Genomic DNA, 8,817 nt, shown 5'->3' on the forward strand with positions numbered 1-8,817 from the left:
GCCGCATTTCCCACAGTGGCTCCGGCCCTACTAGCCCTTTGACCTAGTGTCGGATCCCTTGGGTTTCTTCCCCGAAACCCCAATAACCTGCCCTGCCTCTGTTGGATTAGGTGTCTAAGCCCATAACTATAATTTGTATGTACTTGACCCGATAGTAGTATGGTCCTTTTTGGTGGCCTTCACCGGAGCAATTTGATAGGATGGATATTTGAGCAAGAGGTTATTTGTGATTTATTAATATATTATAAGAATAATATATTAATTGAGAAATCATATTATTTAATTGGTATTGGTCAATAATTAATTTGGAATTAATTTAGTGATCAAAAGAGACTGATTAAATTAACAGGGACTGATTAAGTAAATCAATAATATATATAGTTTGGGCTAATGATCCATGTTGATGAGGATGGACTAATTTTATGTGGGAATCCATGGAGAGTTAGTCCAAAAGGCCTATCATATGGATTATTGTATTAAAGACCCAAAGAAGTGAATTAGGGTTTACAAGTGAAACCCTAGGAATTCCACACTATAAATGTAACCCCTAGCATCACCAAAAGAGGTTCCTAGGAGTTTCAAGAAGAACCCTAGCCGTTTTTGTGTGCTTCCTAGACTCTCTCTCATATTCCTCCATTTGCTTTGGTGTTTGTGACACATTAGAGGTATCACATTTGAGGTAATAAGCTCTTGAAAGGCCAAGGATTACAAGCTACAAAAAAGAGGTATTCATCTAACTAGTTTTTATGTTCCAAATATCAAAGTTGTATGCTAGTTGTAGGTTTCATGCTCTGGAAAATTTTATTGCATGTATAACTTGAGAAAACTTAGATCCAAAGCATTAGGGTTGTATGTACACTATAGAGATGTTATAGTGCTCAAAACCCAATAGTGGTATCAGAGTCATGAGTGTTTAATGTTATATTGATGCATTGGTTAATTGTTCAAAGTTGAAAAAATTGGAAAATTGTTGTCTGAACAGTGGACTCGACGAGTGCCGTGTGTGGACTCGACGAGTTGGGTTATTTGGTGATGAACCCGACGAGTCTAGTATCCTACTCGACGATTTGGATCACCTGTTTGTAGTTTTTCAGGTTATTTGGCCAAATTTGGATGATGATCATTGCCTTAAACTGTTTTGTATCATAAAATCTGGTTTTCCTAATATGGTGGTGATTATCCTCATCCAATTAAAAGATAAATTTTCAAATTATAAAATAAGTACTAAATTATATGATAAACTAATTATTTGTATTATTTGATTTGAATTGTCTTGCTATATGAATTTGATTAGGTCAAATCGGTAAAAGATAAAGTTATATGATTATTTTATTAGTTTAAATTTGATCTGAATGTTTTAAAGGGAGTTACAAAATTTGCCATCAAGTATTGGAATTTAAAAAGTCTTGAAGAGTTACAAAACTTGTAATCAAGTTTTGGAATCCAAAATGTTTTAAAGAGTTTCAAAACTTGCCCTCAAGTTTTGGAATTTAAGATTTAATTAAATGTATTAATTTTGAAATATAAATTCTAAAACCTTTGTAATTTGAAAAAGTCTCATTAGTGCACCTCTTGGTTTTATAACTTAAAATTTAATTAAAAAACTTTAATTATGAAATCTTAAATGTAGAATCTTGATGTTTTGAATAATTCAAATTACACCCTTATGCGTTTATTAAATTAATTAAATGTTTAATTAAAAAAAGAGAATTAATAAATCCATAATAATATAGTTTAAGTTTAATTAAATTAAAAAATCTGATTTATAGTTTAAGCCACCTAGTATTTTAAATGTAAAAAATACACCCTTATACTATATAACATTAATAGTCTAATATATTATATATGTATAAGTTAAAAGTCAGTCTATTGTAGTAGGCCTCATTCACGAAACTGGTCTATAATGGGTGTTTAAGGAAGCGGCCTGTAAAATGACCGCCATTGGATATCCATTCTTACCGACCGCACTCTTGACCAGTGGAGGGTCGTTAGCCGAACGGGTTTGATATGACATTTAAATCCTCATTTAAATTATAATGAAATTTAAAGTAACTAAATGTTTTATAAATTCTCAATCTTAGTTACTTTAGGAAGAATGTGAATTTGATGCTAACCCATGAAATTGCACATTGCACCTTATTGGTCATTAGTGGAGCGTGTGTGGTTAACTGGTATACTAATATGGGACTAATGAAGGATGTCAATGGGTAGCTCGTGAATTATCATTGATCAATGGAGCGTGTGGGGTTAACCGACACATTGATTGGGTGATTAATGACATCGAGCATACCAAACTAATTTGCATGGTTATTCACACCTTGTTTGTGATCCTCGGTATCCCAGTCACAAACTTGAAGGGCATAATCGAGATTAAACATGTCATGGAAAAGTTCAATGAATCTCAAAAGATCTAGGAGTTTCATTTAAAAACCTAATTCATTTAAAATTTCGTTTTTGTGGTGGAATTAGTAAAGTGTCATTTACCTACCTTCAAATAATTTGCAATTGGATTATGGCATCCCTCTTCCAAATTGTGAATTATTGTGTTGGAACCTAGCCTTAATATTTCATTTGGGTGTTATATTAAGGATTAAATCAACTTACTTGAATTTATCCCTTGTAGATGTCTAATTTTGACAACTATGGTATGGTCTTCCTTATCTTTTTGGAAAAAGCTTTCCTCGTGAAGATGATATTCCACATGGCGATCAAGGTGAAAGATCAATCTCTTTGCCGTGCATTGATGGGACTGGAAATCATACTTCACTTCCTCCACCTCCTCCAATTATTCTCCCCGACCCACGGGTTCGTCAACTTCAAAAGTTCAAGGTCACTCAAGCCCTATTGGCAAGCAAACACGAAGATGAAAAGTATGTATGTGCTCACATCTTGGAGATGAAGTTGTATATTGACAGGCTGCGAATGTTGGGTGTCGTTTTCCCAAGGAATTTGGCTGTTGACTTGGTTCTTCAATCACTTCCTTAGTCGTATGGTCAGTTTGTTAAAGACTAATATATGACAGATCACGATGTGACCCTTATTGATCTTACATATTTGCTAATTGTTGTTGAATCAACAATGATTTGGCACACTAGTCAATCAAATTTGATTGGAAGATAAATATCCCAAACTTCCATGGACATTGACAATGGCAACATTGGAAGTGCATAAAAGTTTTCTCTTCCCAATGGAAAGGGATCGGCCAAGGTCAAACCGTTTGACCAAATGGTAAAGAGAAAGGCTAAGTCTGAGATTGTCTCGTATACCATTGAAAAGAGTCTGTTTGTTTCTATTGTCAAGAGAATGGGCATTGGATGCGAAGCTGCCGTATCTACCTGAAAGATCGCAAGGATGGTAAAGTCAAAATGTGTGACTCTACTCTAGGTAGTCCATTATCTAACTCTATTAAGTTCCATTTAATGATTCTTATTACATGATGTAAAGTTACATTTTGATGTTTTGCATAGTAAAAAAGAAAGAAGGAAGATTAAAGGAAATAGCATGATGAGTCTAATCATAAAGAAGTGGATTTCGATCGCATGGTTCGATGATCAGATTTTTAAGCTACTGCTTAGGAGTTATGATAGATTGCTCAAGAATATTTAGTAACATAATTTTCATTTGTATTTGCATTGTAAGGACAAGCTTTCTGCGTTTTATAAATAAAATAAAATTTTGATTTTGTCTTATTTTATATTTCCTTGCAATGACATTTGTGAAATTGTTGTTTATATGTTTCCATTAATAGCAATGTTGAAAAATGTTTGATTCTTAGCTATATCGATTGTGGTAGTGTCGTAATTTTCTAAGTAAGGAAAGATTCTCATCACCCAAGTTTCAATTGGACAGAAACTTGGAATCATGTGATTTGAATCATATGATGTATGAAAATCTCGGTACTTGGGAAAAATGAGACTAATTCCTTGTTCGCATATGTACGTGAGTCAAGTGAAGGACTAAAGGATCTAGTACACTTTGATGAGTACAAGTCATATCCACCACAAAGAATGATAAAGACTATTCGTCATAATTTACTAAAAGTTTAGTAAATATGGTTATACTTACAAGATTAAGTGTAATTCTGATACTTTGAAAAGTTTCAAAATATAGGAGAATGAATAAAAAGAATCAGTTAGGCAGAAAGATAAAAGTTTTCTCCAATCTAAAAGGAAAGGAGAGTACTTTAGTATCATGTTTTATGATCATCCTAATGATTATGGAACAATGTCACAATTGATCCTCTAAAGATACATTAATGCATTTATATGACTAAGGAGAGGTATCAGGAATTGTTAAAATGGTTAAAATCAAAAGGATGAGTCATACTTCGTTCCAAAATCGAGTCTTAGAGTCTTGAGTGACATATCCTAAGCCGGTTTATAACACATCATGAAATGTGGAGTAGAAAAGTTTTCTTACTCATACACATTTGTAATTGGTAGTTGTGATGACTTGGATAAGACAAAGACCAACTGAGGCCAATTATATGAAGTGTCATTCTTGATAAGAATCCGCACTAACTCTTGAATATTTGTTTGTCAAAGAAATGGTTCTTGAGAAGATAATCTTATATGTCAACAGGTCAGTGGGACTCTTAAAAATCTTGAAAAGTTTCAAAAACTAATCAACAGTAAACCTATTGTTAATAACTAGCGCACGACTTGAGGTCCGTAACCTATCGTGTTGACATATTCTTGTTTATGTGCTCATTCCAGTTAAAGTTAACTATGCATGTGAGTTCTATGAGTTCTCAATTGTTTGCATAAGGCAAAGCACCTTGATCAATGAAAGTTCATTGATCTGTAATGGTGAACTGCTCAACAACTTGGAAGACATGGTACGTCCTTGTGCTGCCACGTGGAAGGAAATCATGATTGAACAAGTTCATTCCATATGAGTTTGAATAAGAACACATACACCGTAAAATCTAAGTGACATAAGGTCTCTCTCCACTTCATGAAAATGATTATGAGGAAACACTTTCACTAAGAAGATTTTGAGGAGATAGCAGTTGTGTTAATTGCGTTCTCAAATTCGATTATGATTATGACATCCCTTTTCATAGTTCGAATTGTGAGAAGATGGAAAATAGTCTGAACATTTTGGACTTACTGCTGTAAAGTTCTGAAATAGTTTAGACACACATATGAGCTATCTAAGGGAAGGTGTATGAGTTTGAGAAGCCTAGATAAAGTCTTATCGAAGCATCTTGTATCAGAAATCTGAACGTTGGTAAGAAAGTCAATAAGTATTGATTTCTAGAAGTCCAACTGTTTTTTGGATACATTTCAAAGCCAATGGGAGAATAAGTGTTATGCTAGTAAAAATATAATTATTATGCTAGTGGGAGCACTATTATTACGTTAAGTGTTGCAAGTTAGCGATACTATATATAGGAAACAAAGTATTAATTTCCAAAGTTGCATAGTTAGAAAAGTTGTTTCGCTATAGTAGGGAGAGGAACTAATACTTCATTTCGAATCTAAAAGCTTAGATTGAGATTTTAATAGAATATAGTCATGTACATACATGAATGTTATGTTGAAATGATTCAACATAAGGAAATTCTGTATGTGGAAATATTATAGCAAAGGATTGGTCAAGTATCATGTCTTTATGTAAGACATTATGAATCGTATACCATATGCTTCGGGTATAGGATCGATTGCATATGCTATAATATTAACTTGCTCTAATTTTCTAAATGCATATGGAATTAAGAGGGAAAAAGGACTAGAACTGGATATCACTAAAGTAGTTAAACAACTGTCAAGGACGATCTAAGGTTCGCTGAGGATTGGTTGCTTATGGGCAGTTGGAAGTATAGTAATGGATGGATCACATTGATATAATTTAGAATAGATAGGATTCTATTTAGAATAGATAGTAATATGGCAATTATGGAAAAGTTTCCATAATGGGAGTTAGGTATTACGAATCTATGTGTGAAGTTGGAAACTTTAATGCAAGAAAGATGTTCAAGGAATACTCTTTGAATGTGAGACTTGAATTCCAGAGAATTTTCTTGTAACATTCTCGAATGGAATACTTTGTAATTTCGTTGTCCAAGTCTCTGTAACTTTGGTGCCTCTACATTACAAAAGGAACATTGGGTAAAAGCTTAGACTTTAATGGATCTTATTATTGGCAAGGATTTTGTATTCTTACGCTTATAATAAGGATTAGGGAATTATGAAATGAGCATCATTGAAAATGTGTTCAATTGATCTATTTCACAAGGTGAGGACCATAGGCAAACATAGTATGCATGCTTGGAGCATGGGATAACTGTTGTTTTAATTCCAGTATTAAGTTGATTAATCGAAACATTATACAATGAATAATGTGTAATCAATACGGTTGAGTCCATATTGGATTGGATTATTCTTGTGTTTCACTTTGCATGTTTTACTTCCCGAATAATAAGATTATTCAAACATCCATAGTCAATCATACTTTGGAAGTAAGTAATGAGGTAAGACTGTCATGAATCCAACTATAGATTGTCTAAGCGTTTAGACATAACACAAGTTTGCTATAGTGTTCATGAGTACTCCTGTAATAAGATTTGAGTATTGGATTAAACCCACGCCCATCTGAATCACTTCATGGATTTTATCACGAGTGATTATGAGACGATAATATCTTATATTCTTGAAACAAATACATATGAGTTGTAGTTTGCAAGTCGATTGCACATTGAAAATACATAAACGCACCAGTAACTTGGTGTATAAAACATATTGTTGTGTGTGATCTGATGAGTAAATTGAGCAGACATATGAGTCGAAGTTTATCCGTTCCTTTTACCCTAAGAGGGATAAAAGCGATATCACTGTCCCCTCGATGATTTATTGATGACACCCCTAAGCGCTTGGCCAAGCCAGGACTAAGTTGATGTGTTCAATTGTAGTATGATTGTTAGTCGTCATAAGTCGGAAATCGGGAAACAACACATGGACAAAAAGAATGATTATAATTCATGTCTCAGTCCATACGATATCTTGTAGAACAGAGGAATATTTGATCTCTTATCTAAAGGACACGTCATTTACTAGGTCAAAGTTCGACAACGACTTTTGAGAGCTACAATTGCTAATCATATTTTGAAGTTACATTGACAGTTATAGTTATTAGACTTATCCACATGAGAGACTACTGGATTAGGTGTCTAAGCCCATAACTATAATTGGTATATACTTAACCCGATAGTAGCATGGTCCTTTTGAGAAAGAAGTTATTTGTGATTTATTAATATATTATAAGAATAATATATTAATTGAGAAATCATATTATTTAATTTGTATTGGTCAATAATTAATTTAGTAATAAAAAGAGACTGATTAAATTAACGGAGACTAATTAAGTAAATCAGTAATACATATAGTTTGGGCTAATGTTGCATGTTGATGAGGATGGACTAATTTTATTTGGGAATCCATAAAGAGTTAGTCCAAAGGGCTTATCATATGGATTATTGGATTAAAGGCCCAAGGAAGTGAATTAGGGTTTACACGTGAAACCCTAGGAATTCCACACTATAAATCTAATCCCTAGCATCACCAAAAAAGGGTCCTAAGAGTTCCAAGAAGAACCCTAGCCGTTTTTGTGTGCTTCCTAGCCTCTCTCTCATATTCCTCCATTTGCTTTTGGTGTTTGTGACACATTAGAGGTATCACACTTGAGGTACTAAGCTTTTGAAAAACCAAGGATTACAAGCTACAACAAAGAGATATTCATCTAACTAGTTTTTATGTTTCAAATATCAAAGTTGTATGCTAGTTGTAGGTTTCATGCTTTGGAAAATTTTATTGCATGTATAACTTGAGAAAACTTAGATCCAAAGCATTAGGGTTGTATGTGCACCATAGGGATGTTATAGTGCTCAAAACCCAACAAACTCCGCCTTCCTCTTCCTGATGTCAGCTTGTCACACCCCAAAACCAAGAACGGCGGAAACGTTCCGGGGTGGAGGACGTCATGTGAAGTATCATAACAGTGTAAAGTAGTAAACAAGCAACAAGATCATCCATTGCATTAAAAGTAAAGTTTTAATACATGTGTGTTCTTTCATAATGTACAACACTAAAATGAATAATCAAAATAAGACGAGTCTTGTCTGTGCTCCGTCTTCTCAAAGCCTGGCCATCGTACCTGTCTAACTGGTGACCTGAGAATACAAGTTATTTTGAAAGCGAGTATCAGCCTAAAGCTGGTGAATTCATAAGTATTTAAGTGTCATTGTCTTGTTTTGGAAAGCTGTTATGAATGCCATGTAAATCTTTTAAATGAAGCAGTTGATATAAGTATGAAAAATCCTAGAAAATCCCATATTTCCTACTAGTATGAAATGTAGTCTTCTACTAAGACCCGAATGTTTTGTTATGACAATGATAGTTGTTCCTTCTTTTTGACTATTACAAACAGTACTAAGTCTAACTCATCGTTTATGTGAATGTATCACAAAATAAAGTAAATAGGAAAGAATATAATCGTCTTCTACCAAGACCCGAATGTTTTGCTATGATAATGATAGTTCTTCCTTCTTTTTCACTATTACAAACAGCACTTAGTCTAACTCATCGTTTATGTGAATGTTTCACAAAATAAAGTAATAGGAAAAATATAATCATGTAAGTGTTATCCTTTTGTATTAGGATTAACACGACATCGCGATTTGCGAAATGTATAACCTTTGAACATCCGTAGATTGCTCAATTTTCCTTTGTAGCTACAGCAGGTGGGAGGAAGGGTTAGTCCCGTAAAAGTATTCCTAATATAAGTATTAACCGTAGGCATCCGTAGATGTTCATCAAC

This window comes from Lactuca sativa, chromosome 6 (assembly GCF_002870075.4).
Source record: "Lactuca sativa cultivar Salinas chromosome 6, Lsat_Salinas_v11, whole genome shotgun sequence".
Taxonomy (NCBI): Eukaryota; Viridiplantae; Streptophyta; class Magnoliopsida; order Asterales; family Asteraceae; genus Lactuca; species Lactuca sativa.